The sequence below is a fragment of the Eriocheir sinensis genome, chromosome 48 (genome assembly GCF_024679095.1).
Source record: "Eriocheir sinensis breed Jianghai 21 chromosome 48, ASM2467909v1, whole genome shotgun sequence".
NCBI classification, from domain to species: Eukaryota; Metazoa; Arthropoda; class Malacostraca; order Decapoda; family Varunidae; genus Eriocheir; species Eriocheir sinensis.
The window spans coordinates 9,761,529-9,781,007 of NC_066556.1; positions in this window are offsets into that span (position 1 = coordinate 9,761,529).

Below are 19,479 nucleotides of genomic sequence, written 5' to 3' on the forward strand. Positions count from 1 at the left end.
CGTTCGCACAAACAGTTTTTCAGAGTCGGTAATAAGACAAAGAAAATGGGAGTGGCAAGTAGCGGGCTTTTTTGTACTCTTTCTGTTGCCCTTGAGTCGTGTCCTTTGATGTAAAAAAAAAAGAGGAGAATAAACGGAAAACAGGAAAGAAAAGTAAGAGAAAAGTAATTGGTAGAAAGGGACAGAACATAATTAATCAAAAGTTCATCATAAAAGGGACAAAATAGAGTAGGGAAAAAACGGGTAACAGATGCCTAAGCAGTAAGGAAAAACGGTAAAACAATAACAACCTTCACCCTTCCAGACAAACAGACAACTCAGACGCCAACCCAAAAAAAGTAGTAAAACGGTAAAAATGGGTGAGGGAAGCAACCAAAAAAAGGAAAAAAGGGAAAGAGCGAGAGAGCCCCAGGAAGGAGTTAAGGCCCAGCTGACGAGCCTCCACATGGCAACAACACGACGGTAAACAAAGGAGGAAGAATGTGCCTCAGAGAAGAGTGCAATATAGAGTAAGGAAACAAGAGAAGGAGGAGGAAGAGGAGGAGGAGGAGGAGGAGGAGGCGAAGAAGAAGCTGCTGCCGGGACTAAAACAATCGAAGAGAAGGGAAGGACGAAGAGGAGATGAGACGGAAAACTGAGCCGCATAAAACAAAGTGCAAGAAAAAACAACTAGACAATAAGTAAACAAGGAGGAAAGCAAGGTACAGCAGGAGGAAGGGACAAGAAACATCCCGACGAAGGGGAAAAGAAACAAAAAGCAAACAAGAAAAAGGAACCCTGAGAGAAACGCAGAAAAGAAAAGGGTGATAAATGACGGAAAGGAATGAGAGGAGAGAGAGAGAGAGCAAACAGGAGGAAGGGAGAGAGGGAAGGCCTGAATGAAGAATGGAGAGAGATGAAGGAAAGGGAAAGGGAGGGATAAGGGAGACTATTTGAATGAAGAGGAAGACAAAGAAACAGGGAGAGGAGGAGGAGGAGGAGGAGGAGGAGGAGGAGGGAGATACGGAGGAACTATTGGGAGAAGGAGAATGGCAAAAACAAAATAAAGGAGGAGGAGGAGGAGGGAGATAATGAGGAACGATGGAGAGATAAGATGAGGAGAAAGAAGGAAAACAAAGAAACAGGAGGAGGAGGAGGAGGAAGAAAAGGAAGGAAGATAAGGAAGAACATTGGGATATTAAATGAAAAAAAACAAGGACACAGAAACTGAAGGAGGAGAAGAAGGAGGCGGAGGAGGAGAAGATACGGAGAAACGATGTGGGATTTGATGAGAGGAAAGGAAAGGAGGGCAAAGAAGCAGGAGGAGGAGAAGGAGGAGGAGGGACACAGAAGGGGGGAGGGGGAGGAAGGACAGACCATAGGAAAGGAGGGCAAGGGGGGCGGGGGTGAAGGGGCAGTCGACCCCCTCAAGCGATGATCAATTTGGCCCAATCACGCCCGTGCTTGGCTCGTGGCCACGGCTTCCCCTACACGACACGCCCCCTCTCCTCTTCTCTTCCACCTCTTCTCTCTTCTTTTCTCCTCTTATCTCTTCCTCTCCTCTCTTTCTCTCCTGTCTTCTCTCTTCCTTTATTTTCCTCTTCCAGTCACCTCGTATTTTTGTATCTTTCCTCCTCTCCTCTCCTCTTCTCTTCTTCTCTCTTTCTTTCCTCTCTTCTCTCTTCCTTTATTTTCCTCTTCCAGTCACCTCTTTCTTTTGTCTCTCTCCTTTCGTCTTCTCTTCTCTTCCCTCTTTTCCCTGTCTCTCCTCTTCTCTCTTCCTCTTTTCTTCTCTTCCCTCTTTTCCCTGTCTCTCCTCTTCTCTTCCCTCTTTTCCCTGTCTCTCCTCTACTCTCTTTCTCTCTTCTTCTCTTCCCTCTTTTCCCTGTCTCTCCTCTTCTCTCTTCCTCTCCTCTTCTCTTCCCCTCTTCTCTTCTTTTTCCATCTCATCGTTCCTTCGTATCTCCCTCCTCCTCCTCCTCCTCCTCCTCCTTCTGTTTCTTTGTCCTCCTCTTCCTTCAACTAGTCTCCCTATCCATTCTCCGTATCTCCCTTTTCCCTTTCCTCCGTCTCTCTACTTCTCTCTCCTCCTTTTCTCTCCTCACTCCCTTCTTTTTCCTCTTCCAATCATCTCCTGGTTCCCTCTTCCCTTCATTGTCTTCTTTTATCCTACTCCTCTCTCTTCTCTTTCCTCCTTTTTCTCTTCTTTCTTCATTCTTTTTCCTCCTCCAGTCATCTCCTGCTTCCCCTCTCCCTCTCCTCTTCTCTACTTTTTCCTCTTCTCTCCTACTCCTCTTTCTTCTCTCTCCTCCTTTTCTCTTCTCTTTCCTTTCTTTTTCCTCCTCCAGTCATCTCCTTCTCCTCCTCCTCCTCCTCTTCTCTCTCTCTTCCTTTATTTATCTCTTCTTCAATTCACCTCCAACATCTATTCCCCTCTCTACCTTTTCTTTTTCTCCCTTTCTTCATCTATATTTCCTCAACCCAACAAGACACCCCTCATCCTCTTCTCCTCTATTCTCTTCTTTCCTCCTTTTCTCTCTTTCTTCTTTTTCCTCTTCATGTCATCTTTTACACCTTTTCCTCTCTCTACCTCCTCTTCCAGTCTCTTTCCATATCTATCCTCCTGAAGCCCTTTTTGTAAATATCTCAACAGTCTACTTTTGCTCTCTCTCTCTCTCTCTCTCTCTCTCTCTCTCCTAATCACCCTTAAATACCCTTCCTTCTCCCCTGATGCTCCTCCTCCTCCTCCTCCTCCTCCTCCTCTTCTTCTTCTCCCTCCTCTTCTCCCTCCTCTTCCTCTCCCCTCCTTTCGACCCTCCTCCCTTAAACACACACACACACACACACACACACACACACACACACACACTCACACACACTCACACACACTCACACACACACACACACACACACACACACACACACACACGGTACTTTCTGCTGAGGCCGCCTCCTCTTGTTCCTCTTGGCTTATTGATGGGACGAAAAGCACAATGATAAGAGGAGGTGATCAATATCTTCGCTTCGCTCGCCCTTTATCCCCTTCTCCTCTTTCCTCTTTTTCTCCACCTTCCTCTTCCTCTTATTTACACTTTCTCTTTTCTTCCACTTCCTGTTTTCTCTTTCCCTTTCCTTTTCCTTTTTCTCTTACTTTCATTTTCCTTATTTTTCTCTTTTATTTTACTCTCCCTCTTCCTCTTTCATTCACTATTTCTCGTCTTTCGCTCCACCTTCCTCTTCCTCTTACTTTTATCTTATCTGTTTTCTATTCTCTCCTTTCTTCTTTCCCTCCCTCTTCCTTCTCGTACATAATTTCATCTTCTCTTCCCTTTTCCTCTTGCTTTCTCTATTCTCCACTTCCATTTCTCCTCCTTTTTCCATTCTCCCCTTTCTCTCCTATTTCCACACCCTTCCCTTTCTCTTCGTACTGGGAGAGGGGAGGGATAGAGGAAGGGGGAGGGAAAGAGGATGGGAAGGAGGGATAGAGGAAGGGGAGGAGGGATAGAGGAAGGGGGGGAGGGGGGAGGGGAGGACTGTGGTGTGTACCCTCATAATAATAGATGGGCCTCGTCTCCCTCATCTTCCATAACTCCGCCCGTCTCTAACCATCACTATCAAAGGCTCCAACATCATCATCAATATACCTCCTCCTCCTTTCTATCCCTCTTCTCCCTTTCTTCTCTATTCTCCTTCTTTTAACGCTATCCTCTTCTCATATCTCTCTTTCCTGTCCTTTTTCTTACTCTATCGATACTTCCTTCTTCCTTTATTCTCTTTCACTATCATTGTTTATCCCTATATCATATTCTCCCCTCTTTAATCCTTTCTTTTCCTCCTCCTCCTCATCCTTTAAAACTATCCTCATCCTCTCATTTATCTTCCTCTATCAATACTTCCTTCTTCTTCCTTTATTCTCTTTCACTATCATAGTTTGTCACTGTTTCATATTATCCTCCCCTCTTTAATCCTTTCTTTTCCTCCTCCTCCTCATCCTTTAAAACTATCCTCATCCTCTCATTTCTCTTCCTTTATCAATACTTCCCTATTCCTCACTCGTCCTCTTAAACTATTATCATCATCTCCTATTCATTCTTCCTTCATCTCTCCCTTCACCATTTCCCTTCTCACTTCTTTCCATCTCTAACCTCCCTTTCATCTTCCTTCTCCATCCTTCTCATCTCAATCTCAATCTTCCTCTTAATCCACCGTAACCATCACCACCATCACCACCACAATCACAACCATCCCTTTCCCTCCATCTCCTCCCTAACCTTCCTTTCAACTTCCTTCTCCATCCTTCCCATCTCAATCTCAATCTTCCTCTTAATCCACCGTAACCATCACCACCATCACCACCACAATCACCACTATCCCTTTCCCTCCACCTCTTCCCATTCCTTTCCCTTTCCTTCCATATCCACCCCTACTTTCACCATCCATTTCCATCTTTCCTGTTTCCTTCATCCACCCTTTTCCTAATCCACCATCACCACCCCTCTTCACCATCACCACCACCCTCCATATTGACCCCGCCTGACTAATTGGGTCACGTGGGGCTTAATGAGGTCAATTCGTTAACGGGGTAATTAGCTCGTCTCTCATTGTTTTAGCCGCCGCCGCCGCGCGGACACACTACTTCAGCGCCGCGTGACTCACTGCGCCTCGTTAGTTAGTTAGGGATGTTGTTATTATTATTGTTATTGTTATTGCTTTTTCTATTATTATTATTATCATTATTATTATTATTATTATTGTTATTATTTGTCGTTGTCTGGCTGACTTGTTGATTCTACCGTCATTGTTTGAGTAAGATAGAAATAGAAAGGTAGTAGTAGTAGTAGTAGTAGTAGTAGTAGTGGTGGTGGTGGTGGTGGTGGTGGTGGTAGTAATAGTAGTAGTAGTAGTAGTAGCGGTAGTAGTGGTGGTGGTGGTGGAAGTAGTAATAGTAGTAGTAGTAGTAGTAGTAGTAGTAGTAGTAGTAGTTGTAGTAGTAGTAGTAGTAGTGCTGTAGTAATATCAACATCAACAGTACGAGAAGTAATAACAAAAAGCATTACCAATAACAATAAAAATAAATAAACAACAATAAAATACAACAAGAATAGAAGCCAATCGTCCCGGCAATAAATATACAAGCAAGATAAAGTAACAACGTTAATAAAAATATCAATACTACAAATACATTGCAATACTCATAACACTTACTCCCTTGCTCTCTCTCTTCACAAAACACAAAAAAACAACACCAGTAACAGCACTAACAAATCATCGATACTAATACAATCCAATGCTCATAATCTTTGCTCTAACCTTCCCTCTCTCTCTCTGTCTTTTTTCATCGCCCGGCGCACAATGGACCATAAACATCGCCACTTTATATTACAATGAGTTACGCGGATCAATCACGAGGCGGAAAGTTAGGTCAAAATACCACGAAGGCGATCAGCGGAGGAACTTCGGGAAGGCGAGGCGAAGTTCTTTACATGGAGACGACTGGCGGATTGACTGGCTGACTGATTGACTGCATGACTGACTTATTGAGTGATTGACTGAGTGACTGACTGACTGAATGATTGAATGATTGACTGAGTGACTGACTGACTGAATGATTGAATGATTGACTGAGTGAGTGACTGATTGATTGCATGACTGACTGACTGAATGATTGAGTGATTGACTGAGTGACTGACTGATTGATTGCATGACTGACTGACTGAATGATTGAGTGATTGACTGAGTGACTGACTGATTGATTGCATGGCTGACTGACTGAATGAATGATTGAGTGATTGACTGAGTGACTGACTGATTGACTGAGTGACTGACTGAATGAATGATTGAGTGATTAACTGAGTGACTGACTGATTGATTGCATGGCTGACTGACTGAATGATTGAGTGATTGACTGAGTGACTGGCTGATTGACTGACTGACTGAATGAATGAATGATTGACTGAGTGACTGACTGATTGATTGCACGGCTGACTGACTGAATGATTGAGTGATTGACTGAGTGACTGATTGAATGACTGTCTGGTTAAAAGAGTAACTGATTGAATAATTGACTGACTGATTAACTGAGTGAGTGAGTGAGTGAGTGAGTGCCAAATTTTAAATGACTGATCGACTGATTTTCTAACTGATAAACTGAGTGAAGGAGGGACTGATTAACTGATTGCTTGACTGACTGACTGGCCAAGTGGCTGACTGACTTATTAACTGAGTGACTGACTGACTGAAAGAGAAACTAACTGACAAAATTAATGACAGACTGACTGGTAACGAACTGATTAAATGACCCACTGACTTACTGACTGACGAACTGACTGACTGACAAACTAACTGACTGAAAAAAACACGAGTAAAAACCTGACTAAACTGAACGGGTCAAAACTATAAGCAAACAAAAAAACAAAAAAAAAGGAAAATTTCAAAGGCCCCCAAACCTAGGCGAAATAAAGAAAGAATTAATCACAGATACACTCCACTAGTCGCTGTGCTCCACTTTTGACGATTACAGCGAGTGGAGTGGAGTGGAGAGAAGTGGAGCAGGAGGCGGAGAAGCAGGAGGAGGAGGAGGAAGAGAAGGAGGAGTCGATTATATTACCCGATTACATTAGAGAGAAGAGCTGTGGGATTACTTTTGTCTGATGGCTCAACTTAAAGCTCCCTTGGGTACCACTGGAAAGGGAGAGGAAGGGGAAGGGGAAGGGAGAAGACGGGGGAGGGAAGGGGGTGGGGAGGAGAAAGCAGGGGGAGGGGAGATGGGTGTAGAATGTGGGTTGTTGGGGAGATTATACTCTTGGGTGGTGGTGATGATGGTGGTGGTGGTGGTGGTGATAGAGGAAAGGTGAAAGGTGTGTGTGTGTATGTGTGTGTGTGTGTGTTGGGGGGAAGAGGGGAGGGGAGAAGATGTGGAGGTGTGGTATAAAGAGGAAGGTGAGGAAGAAAAGGGTATAGACTGAAGGGGATGTGGAAGAAGAAGGATGGTGATGGAAAGAGTTGAGGGAAAGAAAGGAAAAGGTAAGGAGGGGGAGGAGAAGAAAAGAGAAGGGGAGGAGAGGACAGGTAAGAACATGGGAAAAGGGAAAATAAAGAAAAAAAATATGAAAGATGAGACAAAATTAATCAGAGTCAGGTAGGATGTTTGTGAAGAAAAAGGAAAAAAAAAATCTTCAGTGAACCTAAATACAAAAAAATAAGAAAGAAAGAAAGAAAGAAAGAGTGAATGAAGAAATAATAAAAAGAGACGAAGAAGAAGAACAGTTAAAAAAAAAGACGAGCGATTAAAGGAAAAAACATGAGAAGACGGAAAATACCTCGACGAAATAATAAAAAAAAGAGAATGAAAGAGAACGAAGAGAAGAAGAAAGAGAAAAAGAAGAAGAAGAAGAAGAGGTAAAAAAAAACGAGCATAAGAGAACGAAAAAAGAAAAAAACATATGTGAGAAGACGGAAAATACCACGACGAAAGTAAAAAAAAAAAAAAAAGAGAATGAAAGAGAACGAAGAGAAGAAGAAAGAGAAAAAGAAGAAGAAGAAGAGGTAAAAAAAACGAGCATAAGAAAACGAAAAAAGAAAAAAACATGTGAGAAGACAGAAAATACCACGACGAAAGTAAGAAAAAAAGAGAATGAAAGAGAACGAAAGAGAGGAGAGGAAAAGAAGGCGAGTAAACAAGTGCATGAGAGGGAAGTGACAAAAAAGAAACATAATAAGGGAGAGATTAAACGTTGAGGAGTATATAAGAATGGATAATGAAAGCTTACGAGTTGAGATCAAGTTTATGAGGCTATAGCGAAGGACGATGATGAAGGGGAGGGAGGGAGGGAGAGAGGGAGGGAGAGAGAGAGGGAACGAGGGAGGGAACGAGCGAGGGTGGGAGGGAAGGAGGGATAGAAAGCCGAACGAAGAAGATGGAGGAGAGCCTGGAGAAGAGGGTAAGGGAGGAAAGAAGGGAGAAAAAGGACAGAAGAATAGTGGAAGATGAGGGAGAGATAGGAGAGAAGGATGGACAAAATAAAAGTGCATAGAGGAGGCGGATAAGAAGAGAAGCAGAAGGAAATAAAGGAATGTAAAAGAAGGGGCGATGAAGGGAGAGAAGGAGAGAAAGATGAAAAAAAGGAAAAAAAGAACTGAGATAGGAGAAAGAGGAGAAAGATAAAAAGGAAACGTAAAAGAGAAAGGGAAGGAAGGGTGAGGAATAAGAATGGAGAAATGAAGAAAAAAAGAGACGATTAAATGAGAAATAGAAGAAGGAAAAGCAAACAGAAAAGAAGAGAGGAAGGGAGAGATAGAAGGCTCAAGTGTAAGAAGGGAGAAAAGTAGAAAAGAAAGGACAATTAAAAGGAGGGAAAAGGAAGGGAAAACAAAAAAAAAAGAAAGAGGGAGGGAGGAGGGAAGGTTTAGGAGTAAGGAGGGAGGGAGGAAGGGAGGAGAGAAGAGAAGGAGGAGAGATTAGTTAAGGAGAGGAAGAATGATATGACAGTGAGGGAACGACAGCTCAGAGAAACATTAGACAGGAGCAGAAACAATGGCGTTGGTGGTGGTGGTGATGGTGGTGATGGTGATGGTGGTGGTGGTGGTGGTGTTAGGAATCTTCTCTCTCTCCCATCTGTCACCACTAACTTAATCCATCTTAGAGAGAGAGAGAGAGAGAGAGAGAGAGAGAGAGAGAGAGAGAGAGAGAGAGAGAGAGAGAGAGAGAGAGAGAGAGAGAGAGAGAGAGAGAGAGAGAGAGAGAGAGAGAGAGAGAGAGAGAGAGAGAGAGAGAGAGAGAGAGAGAGAGAGAGAGAGAGAGAGAGAGAGAGAGAGAGAGAGAGAGAGAGAGAGAGAGAGAGAGAGAGAGAGAGAGAGAGAGAGAGAGAGAGAGAGAGAGAGAAGAGAATGCCTGCCGCCACCTCTGCCTCCGAAGGGGTTTTTAGGCTGTTAATTAAAAGAGGGAAGGTGAACCAAGTAGAACGCGAGGAAATTTTAATCTAAACTTGCACGCGGAAAGCTCTGCGCGGGAACTTAGAGCCAGACAGCCAATACTTGCAGTCTCCTCCTCCTCCGCCTCCTCCGCCTCCTCCTCCTGCTCCTCCTCCTGCTCCTCCTCCTCCTCCTCCTCCTCCTACTGTTCCTGCTTCCCTTGTTCCTCCTCCTACCGCTGATACTACTCCTCTTCCACCTCCTCCTCTTCCACCTCCTCCTCTTCCACCTCCTCCTCCTCTTCTCTTCCTTCTTTACTTCTTTTCCTTTTCTTCTTCTTTTCCTTTTCTTCTTCTTTTCCTTTTTCCCCTTCTCCTTCTTCTCTTTCTGCTCCTCCTCCTGCTGTTGCTCCTCTTCCACCTGCTCTTCTTCTTTCTCTTTCCCTCTTGTTTTCCTCCTTTTCTTCTTTCTTTCTCCTCTTTCTGTTCCTTCTACTCTTTCACCTCCTCCTCCTCCTCCTCCTCCTCCTCCTCCTCCTCCTCCTCCTCCTCCTCCTCCTCCTCCTCCTCCCTTCCAGTCCGTGCCCTGTAACTTTTTCCAACAAGATTTTTTTCTCTCTCTCTCTCTCTCAGCTACTATTGTCTCTGCAGAATGTCAACACGTCGTTACTGTTCCATTGTTCTCGTGTTGTTTTTATTTCCTTTCTTTCTACTTTTATTTCTCTTTATTTGGGATAGGTATTTTTGGCACACCTGTAGAGCCGGAAGTAATTATGTCTTTACCTGTATTTATGGAGGGTAATAAGCTTAAAAATAATGAATGGTTCTTACAGAGAGGAAGAGGAGAGAAGGAGGGAAGGAAAACGTACTGTAGGAGAATGGGAGATGAAGGAAAGAAGGAAGAGGAGGATGAAAGGGGGATAAAATGTATAGAGAAAGTGGCTGAGGAGAAAAGGAAGGGGGGAGAAAGGACTATAAGAGAATGGGAGATGAAGGAAAGAAGGAAGAGGAGGATGAAAGGAGGATAAAATGTATAGAGAAAGTGGCTGAGGAGAAAAGAAAGGAGGGAGAAATTACTGTAGGATAATGGGAGACGAAAGAATGGAGGAAGAGAAGGATAGATGGAGAAAAAAAAAACATGGGAAGAGGATAATGAAAAAAGAGATGAAGGAAAAAGTACTGTAGAAGAATGGGAGATGAGAGAATGGTGGAAGAAAAGAATAGATGGAGGAAAAGATGTAGGGAGAAAGAGGATCCGGAGAAAATGAAGGATAAGAAAGGAATGTAAAGTAATGAGAGACAAAAGTAAGAGAGAGAGAGAGAGAGAATAATGGAAGAAGGGAGAGAAGGATGGAAAACGGGAAAGACTTACTCAGGAATAGGAGAGGACCTTTGTTTGATTAAAAGTATTACACATGAAATTGGTTACGGTGAAAGTATTACATGAGGTTGGCTGAGGTTTAAAGTATTACAGGATTACAGATGATGGAAAGGGGAGGGAGGAAGGGGACTGAGGGGGAGAGGAGGAAAAGGGGAAATGGAAAGAGGGAGGAAAACGGTGATGGAGAGGGGAAAGAGGGAAGAGAGGGGGAGACTAGGAGGAGGAAAAGGAGTGGTGGAAAGGCGAGAGAGAAGGAGTGAGAATAGAAGGGGTGAAGAAAATGGAACTTGAAATGCGAGAAAGGGAGGAAAGAGGGAGGAAAAGGGTGATGGAGAGGGGAGAGAGGAAGGGAAGGGGATGATATGGAGATGGGAGTGATCGAAGAAAGGGGTGATGGCAGAGTGAGGGAGGAAAATGTAAAGAGTAAAACGGGAGAAAGGGAGGGAGGGAGGGAGGAGGAAAAGAGGTGATGGAAAGGGGATACAGAGAAGGAGGAAGAGGGAAGGGAGGGAGGGGGATGAAGGGATGAAAAGGAGGTGATGGAAAGAGAGGGAGGAAGAGGAAGCCTGGTTAAGGTTAAGAGTTTTCCATAAGGTTGGCAAGGGTTAAAAGTATTACAAGTAAGTTTTGAGGCATCACAGGTAAGGTTGGTAAGGTTAAAATTATTACTCATAAGGTTGATAAGGTCCAAAGTATTACACAAGGTTGGTTAGAGTTAAAAGTATCACAGGTAAGGTTAAGGTATCACAGGTAAGGTTAAGAGTATCACAGGTAAGGTTAAGAGTATCACAGGTAAGGTTAAAAGTATCACAGGTAAGGTTTAAAGTATCACAGGTAAGGTTAAGTATCACAGGTAAGGTTAAGGTATCACAGGTAAGGTTAAGTATCACAGGTAAGGTTAAGGTATCACAGGTAAGGTTAAGTATCACAGGTAAGGTTAAGGTATCACAGGTAAGGTTAAGAGTATCACAGGTAAGGTTAAGGTATCACAGGTAAGGTTAATAGTATCACAGGTAAGGTTAAGGTATCACAGGTAAGGTTAATAGTATCACAGGTAAGGTTAAGAGTATCACAGGTAAGGTTAAGGTATCACAGGTAAGGTTAAAAGTATCACAGGTAAGGTTAAGAGTATCACAGGTAAGGTTAAGGTATCACAGGTAAGGTTAAGAGTATCACAGGTAAGGTTAAGAGTATCACAGGTAAGGTTAAGAGTATCACAGGTAAGGTTAAGGTATCACAGGTAAGGTTAAGAGTATCACAGGTAAGGTTAAAAGTATCACAGGTAAGGTTAAGATATCACAGGTAAGGTTAAGTATCACAGGCAAGGTTAAGAGTATCACAGGTAAGGTTAAGAGTATCACAGGTAAGGTTAAGAGTATCACAGGTAAGGTTAAGTATCACAGGTAAGGTTAAAAGTATCACAGGTAAGATTAAGAGTATCACAGGTAAGGTTAAGAGTATCACAGGTAAGGTTAAGGTATCACAGGTAAGGTTAAGAGTATCACAGGTAAGGTTAAGAGTATCACAGGTAAGGTTAAAAGTATCACAGGTAAGGTTAAGATATCACAGGTAAGGTTAAGTATCACAGGTAAGGTTAAGTATCACAGGTAAGGTTAAGAGTATCACAGGTAAGGTTAAGTATCACAGGTAAGGTTAAGTATCACAGGTAAGGTTAAGAGTATCACAGGTAAGGTTAAGAGTATCACAGGTAAGGTTAAGGTATCACAGGTAAGGTTAAAAGTATCACAGGTAAGGTTAAGAGTATCACAGGTAAGGTTAAAAGTATCACAGGTAAGGTTAAGAGTATCACAGGTAAGGTTAAAAGTATCACAGGTAAGGTTAAGAGTATCACAGGTAAGGTTAAGAGTATCACAGGTAAGGTTAAGAGTATCACAGGTAAGGTTAAGAGTATCACAGGTAAGGTTAAGTATCACAGGTAAGGTTAAAAGTATCACAGGTAAGGTTAAGTATCACAGGTAAGGTTAAAAGTGTCACAGGTAAGGTTAAGAGTATCACAGGTAAGGTTAAGGTATCACAGGTAAGTTTAAAAGTGACACAGGTAAGGTTAAGCGGTACAGGTAAGGTTAAATGCATCGCAGGTAAAGTTGGTTAAGGTTCAAAAAGGTGGAACCATTAGTGAACGGCCGACACCTCCGTATGATGAGGCAATTACCTGCTCTTTATCCAATTAACCCGCTGATTACCTGGATTTGTCACAATTAGGCGCAAAAAGAAAACGGCGTATTAAACCCTCATTATCATCGTTATTGCCGTATCATTATTATTATTATTATTATTATTATTATTATTATTATTATTATTATTATTATTATTATTATTATTATTGTTGTTGTTGTTGTTATTGTTGTTGTTGCTATTGAGACCGACATTACTACTACTACTACTGGTACTACTACTACTACTACTACTACTACTACTACTACTACTAATAATAATAATAATAATAAATCGTTACTAAAAGGAAACTAAAAAAATAATACTGAGAAGAGATTGGTCGAGATAAGTCCTAGTAAGAGAAGGAGGAGGAGGAGGAGGAGAAGGAACACGGAGGCAGAAAACAGAAAACAGGATCTCGATTACTTTTTCCTATATACAGGTGAGAGAGAGAGAGAGAGAGAGAGAGAGAGAGAGAGAGAGAGAGAGAGAGAGAGAGAGAGAGAGAGAGAGAGAGAGAGAGAGAGAGAGAGAGAGAGAGAGAGAGAGAGAGAGAGAGAGAGAGAGAGAGAGAGAGAGAGAGAGAGAGAGAGAGAGAGAGAGAGAGAGAGAGAGAGAGAGAGAGAGAGAGTAAATAAATAGACAAATAGATAAACACAGACAGACCAATACAGACAACACCCCTCCAACCCGCACCCTCTCACCCCCATAACACATAACATACTATTTCCCTCCCCACCCCTCCCCTCCCCTCCCCTCCTCCCCTCTCCCCTCCCCTTCCCTTTCCTTCTCACAAGCAATACATCTACAGCAACAACAACACTTCTTCTCTTCCCCCTCTTCCCCCTCCTCCCCCTCCCCCTCTTCCCCTTCCCTCCCCTCGCCACGCGGCCAGACTTGGGGCGACAAATGAGGGGAAAAGGACCGTCGGGGAACACTTGCCCTTTAAACTCGAGCTGCCGTCCCCCGCCTGCAACTTGCTGACACGGAGGCCATCTGTCGGGCGCCGGGCGAAATTGAACTCACAGACGGGAGCTTGAAACGCGGGAGGGGGCGAAGAGGGAGGAAAAGGGTGATGGAGACGGGGAAAGAGGGAAGGGAGGGGGAGAGGCGAGGGAGAAGGAGTGAAAATAGAAGGGTTGAAGAAAATGGAACTTGAAATGCGAGACGGGGAGGAAAGAGGGAGGAAAAGGGTGATGAAGATGGGAGAGAGGGAAGGGAGGGGGAGAGGCGAGGGAGAAGGAGTGAAAATAGAAGGGTTGAAGAAAATGGAACTTGAAATGCGAGACGGGGAGGAAAGAGGGAGGAAAAGGGTGATGGAGAGGGGGGAAGAGGGAAGGGAGGGGGAGAGGGGAGGGTGGACTGAGCATAGAAGGGGTGAAGAAAATGGAACTTGAAATGCGAGAAGGGGAGGAAAGAGGGAGGAAAAGGGTGATGGAGAGGGGAGAGAGGAAGGGAAGGGGATGAGATGGAGATGGGAGAGATCTAAGAAAGGGGTGATGGGAAAGTGAGGGAGGGAGGAAAATGTAAAGAGTAAAACAGGAGAAAGGGAGGGAGAAAGGGAGAGTAAAAGGAAAAAATGGGTTGATGGAAAGGGGAAGAAGGGAGGGAGGAAAGGAGAGAGTGAGAGGAGGAAGAGGGGAGGGAAGGAGAGAGGGGAAGAGAGGGGGGCGACGGAAATGGGAGGGAGGGAGGGAAGGGAAGGAGGTGGTGATGGGAGTGAGGGAGGAAGGAGTGATGGAAAAGAGAGGGAGGGAGGGGAATGAGGGAATGGGTGATGGAGAGGGGAGGGAGGAAGGGTGAGGATGAGGTGGAGATGGGTGAGGGAAGAAGGGGGTGATGAAAAGAGGAGGGAGAGAGGTAGAGGGGAGAGGGAAAAGGGAACAAAGAGGAATAGGGGTGATGGGAAGGGGAGAGAGGGAAGGAAATGAGGGATAAAGAAGATAGGAAAGGGGTGAGGAAGTGAGGAGGAGGGGAGCAAAAAGGAGATGGAGAGAAGTTGGTGAAGAATGGGAAAGCAAAACGAAAAGATGATGATGATGGTAATGATGATGATGATGAGGAGGAGGAGGAAGCGGAGGAGGATGATTAAAGAAGAGGAATAGTTGGAAGACAGATAAAGGGAGAGGAAGAGAATTGGACAAGGGGGAAGGAGAATAAAAGGAAGAGAAATTAAGAGAGGGGAGAAGGGAGGAGAAAGAAAGGGAGATTAAAGAAGAGAAATGGAGTAAAGGGGGTGAGGAAGGGAGACAAAGAGGAGCAGAGATAGGTAGGAAAGATGAGAGGAGAAAAGAGAAAAGAGGGAGAGAAATGGACAAATAAGAATAGGATTGGGGAGAAGAGGAGGATGAAGAATAGGAAGAGGAGGAGGAAGAGGAGGAGGAGGAGATTGAGAAGATGGAGGAAGAGGATAAGGAGGGAGATTGTGGGTACTTTCTCTCTCTCTCTCTCTCTCTCTCTCTCTCTCTCTCTCTCTCTCTCTCACTGAAACACACATATTCATTCTCTACAATGTGTGTGTGCGTGTGTGTGTGTGTGTGTGTATGTGTGTGTGCGTGTGTGTGCGTGCGTTGGTTGCAGTGTGGCCAGTGAAGGAAGGAAGGAAACAAGGGGAGGAAGGTACAAATGGGGGGAGGGGAGGAAGGGGAAGGGGAGGGAAGGGGAAGGAAGGGGAGGAAAGAGGGGGAGGGGGGCGTAGCAACATTATACGGGGCAGCGAGGCACAGGACTGGCCCTTCGTCAGAGCCCAGGAGGAGGAGGAGGAGGAGGAGGAGGAGGAGGAGGAGGAGGAGGAGGAGGAGGAGGAGGAATGAAAGCTGAGGGGAGAATGACGAGAATGAAGAGAACAGGAACAAGAACGAGGACTGAAAAGGAAGTGGAGAAGAAAGAAGAAAGAAGAGGAAGAATAAGGAAGAGGAGGAAGATGAGGATGAGGATGAGGAAGAAGAGGAGGAGAATGAAGAAGAAAATGGAGACGAAAAGGAAAATATTGCGGAAATAAAGGAATGAATAAAAAAAGAGGGAGGAGAGTCAAAATGAAGAGCAGGAGGAGGAGGAGGAGGAGGAGGAGGAGGAGGAGGAGGAGGAGGAGGAAAATGAGAGTAATTAAGATGACGCAACACTTGACACTTCTTTTGAGCTAATGTGATGTATGGAGGAGGAGGAGGAGGAGGAGGAGGAGGAGGAGGAGAAGCAGATCTCTTTGTTTAGTTTGTAGGGGAGAGAAGGAAGGAGGGTTGGACGGGAGGGAGAGGTAAATTAAGAAATAATGGAGGAACAAGCTGTTAGGTGTGAGAGAGAGAGAGAGAGAGAGAGAGAGAGAGAGAGAGAGAGAGAGAGAGAGAGAGAGAGAGAGAGAGAGAGAGAGAGAGAGAGAGAGAGAGAGAGAGAGAGAGAGAGAGAGAGAGAGAGAGAGAGAGAGAGAGAGAGAGAGAGAGAGAGAGAGAGATAGAGAGAGAGAGAGAGAGAGAGAGAGAGAGAGAGAGAGAGAGAGAGAGAGAGAGAGAGAATGAATATATATGCGACAACTAACATAAGAGAAAACCAACACAAATAGAAATGAATAGAAAGGGAAACTATACAAAATATGGACAAAAAACATAAACAGAAATATCAAGAGAGAGAAAAAGAAACAAAGACAGCGAAAGAGAGACAGAGACAGGGAGCGAGAGAGGACACACACACGCACACACACACACACACACACACACACACACAGTTGGCAGAGAGAATTCAGCGGACCGATAAATCATTACCCAACGGAAGCACAAACGGACAACCAGACTCAATACTCCCTCTGTCATGAAGGTAAGGGAGGAGGGGGGGAGGGGGGGGAGGGAGTGGGAAGGGGGGAGGCAATATGGAGTAAGCAGAGGGGAGGGAAACCGAGAGAGACAGATAGTGGAAGGAAAGGGAAATGGTAAGAGGAAAGGATAAAAGTAAGTGGAAGGTAAAAGGAAGGAGAATGGGAAAGAGAGAGACGGAGGGAGGATAGGAGAGAGAGAAGGATGTGGACGAAGGGAAAGCAAAAGGAAAGAAATGGGAAGGATGAAAAGGCGGGGAAAGTGGGAGGGAAGGAGGACAGTAAAGAGAGTAAGGGAGTTAAGGAAGGGGGAGAAGTGGAATGAGAGGGAGATAGAAGTGGAGGGAAGGCAAGGGGACAGAAGTGGATAGGAAGGAAATGGAAAAAGGGGGAAAGAAGATGGGGATAAAGAGAGGCATGGAAAGAAATGGAAATGTGGAAAGTGGGAAGGATAAGGGTAGATGGAAGGAAAAGTGGAAGAAAAAGGTGGTGGAGGGGTAGGTGAGACAATATGGAGGGAAGGAAGGGAGGAAGGGAGAGAGAAAGGGACAGGAAGGAAGAAAGGGTAAGGAGTGAAGGAGGTGATTGGGGAAAACGGAGGAAGGAAAGGAAGGGAGGAAGGGAGAGGAGGGGATAGGAAGGAAGAAAGGGTAAGGAGAAAAACAGAGGAAGGAAAGGAAGGAAGGGAGGGAGAGAAAGGGATAGGAAGGATGAAAGTGTATACATTGAAGGAGGTGAGTTGGACAAACGTAGGAAGGAAAGGAAGGAAGGAAGGGAGAGAAAGGGATAGGAAGGAAGAAAGGATAAATAGTGAAGGAGGTGAATGGGGCAAACGTAGGAAGGAAAGGAAGGAGGTAAAGTAAAAGGGAGATGGTGGGTAGGGAGGGAGGAAAGGAGGTAGGTGAGGGAAGGTCAGGAGTAATGGAGGGAGAGAGGCAAGCAGAGGAAGGAAGGAAAACAAGGAGGCAATGAACCGTGAGACGCAAAGATGGGAGCTGGGAGGAGGCAAGGACGGGAGGGACGGAAGGAGAGAGGGAGGGAAGGAGAAAGAAGAGGCAGAGAGAGGAGGAGAGGAAAGGCATAAAGGATGAAGGGACTGAGAAGCGGAACAGAGGAATGGAAACGAGATAGACATAAAAGATGGAAGGAAAAAGAGAGGAAACGAAGAAGAGAAGGAGGAAAGGAGAGAGGAGGAGAGGAAAGGCATAAAGGATGAAGGGACTGAGAAGCGGAACAGAGGAATGGAAACGAGATAGACATAAAAGATGGAAGGAAAAAGAGAGGAAACGAAGGAGAGAAGGAGGATAGGAGAAAGAAGAGGAAGAGAGAAGAGGAGAGGAAAGCCGTATAAGATAAAGAGACTGAGAAGCGGAACAGAGGAATAGAAACGAGATAGACATAAAAGATGGAAGGAAAAAGAAAGGATATGAAGGAGGGAAGAAGGGAGAAGAGGCAGAGAGAAAAGAGGAAGGACGTAAGAGATGAAGAGAGACTGAGAATGGAAAGGAGAAATAGAAACGGGAGAGACATGACAGATGGAAGAAGGAAGAGATAGGAGGGAAGGAGGAGAAGGAGACGAGAGGGAAGAAGAGGCAAAAAAGGAACAGAAAGAAGAAGAGAGGAAGGACGTAGAGGATGGAGAGACGGAGGGAGGAAGGGAAGAGAAAGAAGAACGAGCTGGGAGGGCAAGGGAAAGGAAGGGAGGGAAGAGACGGAAAGGAGGAAGAGACATAGAAGAAGAGAGGACGTAGAGGGTGAAGGGAGGGAGGAAGGGAAGAGAAAGGAGAGAAAGAACTGTGAGGGCAAGGCAAGGGAAGGGAAGGAAGAAGAGAGAGAGAAGAAGAGAGGATGTAAAGGGTGAAGAGACGAAGGGAGGAAGGAAAGAGAAAGAAGGGAGGAGGAGAAGGCAAGGGAAGGGAAGGGAGGGAAGAAGAGACAGAGAGAAGAAGAGAGATGTGAAGAGACGGAGGGAGGAAGGAAAGAGAAAGGAGGGAGGAGGAGAAGGCAAGGGAAGGGAAGGGAGGGAAGAAGAGACAGAGAGAAGAAGAGAGATGTGAAGAGACGGAGGGAGGAAGGAAAGAGAAAGAAGGGAGGAGGAGAAGGCAAGGCAAGGGAAGGGAAGGGAAGAGTAACATGCACGAAGGAACACGTAATGATGCAGAAAATGGAAGGAAGAACACTGGACCGGAGGAACGCAAGGTATAGAAGAGACAGGGGATAAAAGAGGGTAAGTATAGGGCCCAGGAGGACGCCGGGGCTAGACACAAACGATCCTTCCTCTTACTTTTATTCTTATTCCTATCATTATTGAGATCCACGAAAGGGCATCAAAGGAAAGTATAAAAAGGAAATGATACGGACCCAAACAGAATTCCCTCGATGAACAGATATAGAAGGATAAGGAAAATAGAGAGATAGTGACAGGAAAGTAAGGATAAGAATAAAAAGGGGGGACAAAACGATACCCAAAATAAGACTGTGATAGTTAAGTAGGGATAAAAAACAACAACAACGGTGGAACAAAACAATACCTGAAATAAAAGAAAACAACAATACCTACAATAAAAGAGACGGTTCAGTAAGAACAAAAAAAGGAAAAACAATACCTAAAAGACAAAGACATTAAAGTAAGAAGAATATTAAAAGGAAAGACAAAAACAATGCCTAATGAGTTAACAGGTGGGTGGTGACTGTTACAGGTGGGAGCGCATAGGATTCACAAGGACTCCAAGAATATATAGACAGGTGGTAAAGGTGAGGACATTGGACTAGTTGGGTTCTTCCGTGCACAGGTCGCGTCTCGCCCGCATGGAACACTCACTGGGATTGTGTTCTCGTCTCTACCTTCCCCCCGCTGCTGCGAGCCGAGTGGAAGTGAAGACATTGGTGGGATTTATGCTTAAACTTTTGTCTCCACTTTTCAGCCTTAAGCATAAGTGACAAAGTATATTTTTCCTTGTGGCACTTTCGATGTAACTATAAATAATACTTTCGTCCCTTCTAGGTTTTGTTTTTATCATTCAAAGGTCTGTGCGTTCATTTTCTTTTTTTTTTTACAACAAAGAAAACAGCTCAAGGGCACAAAAAAGGAAACAATAATAAAAAAAAGCCCGCTACTCGCTGCTCCTAAAAAAGAATCAAAATAGGTGGCCGAAAGAGAGGATTCCATGCAATTCAGTAACCTAAACCATTTTTCTTCAACAATCTTAACATCATTCCAAGACTATTTCGCT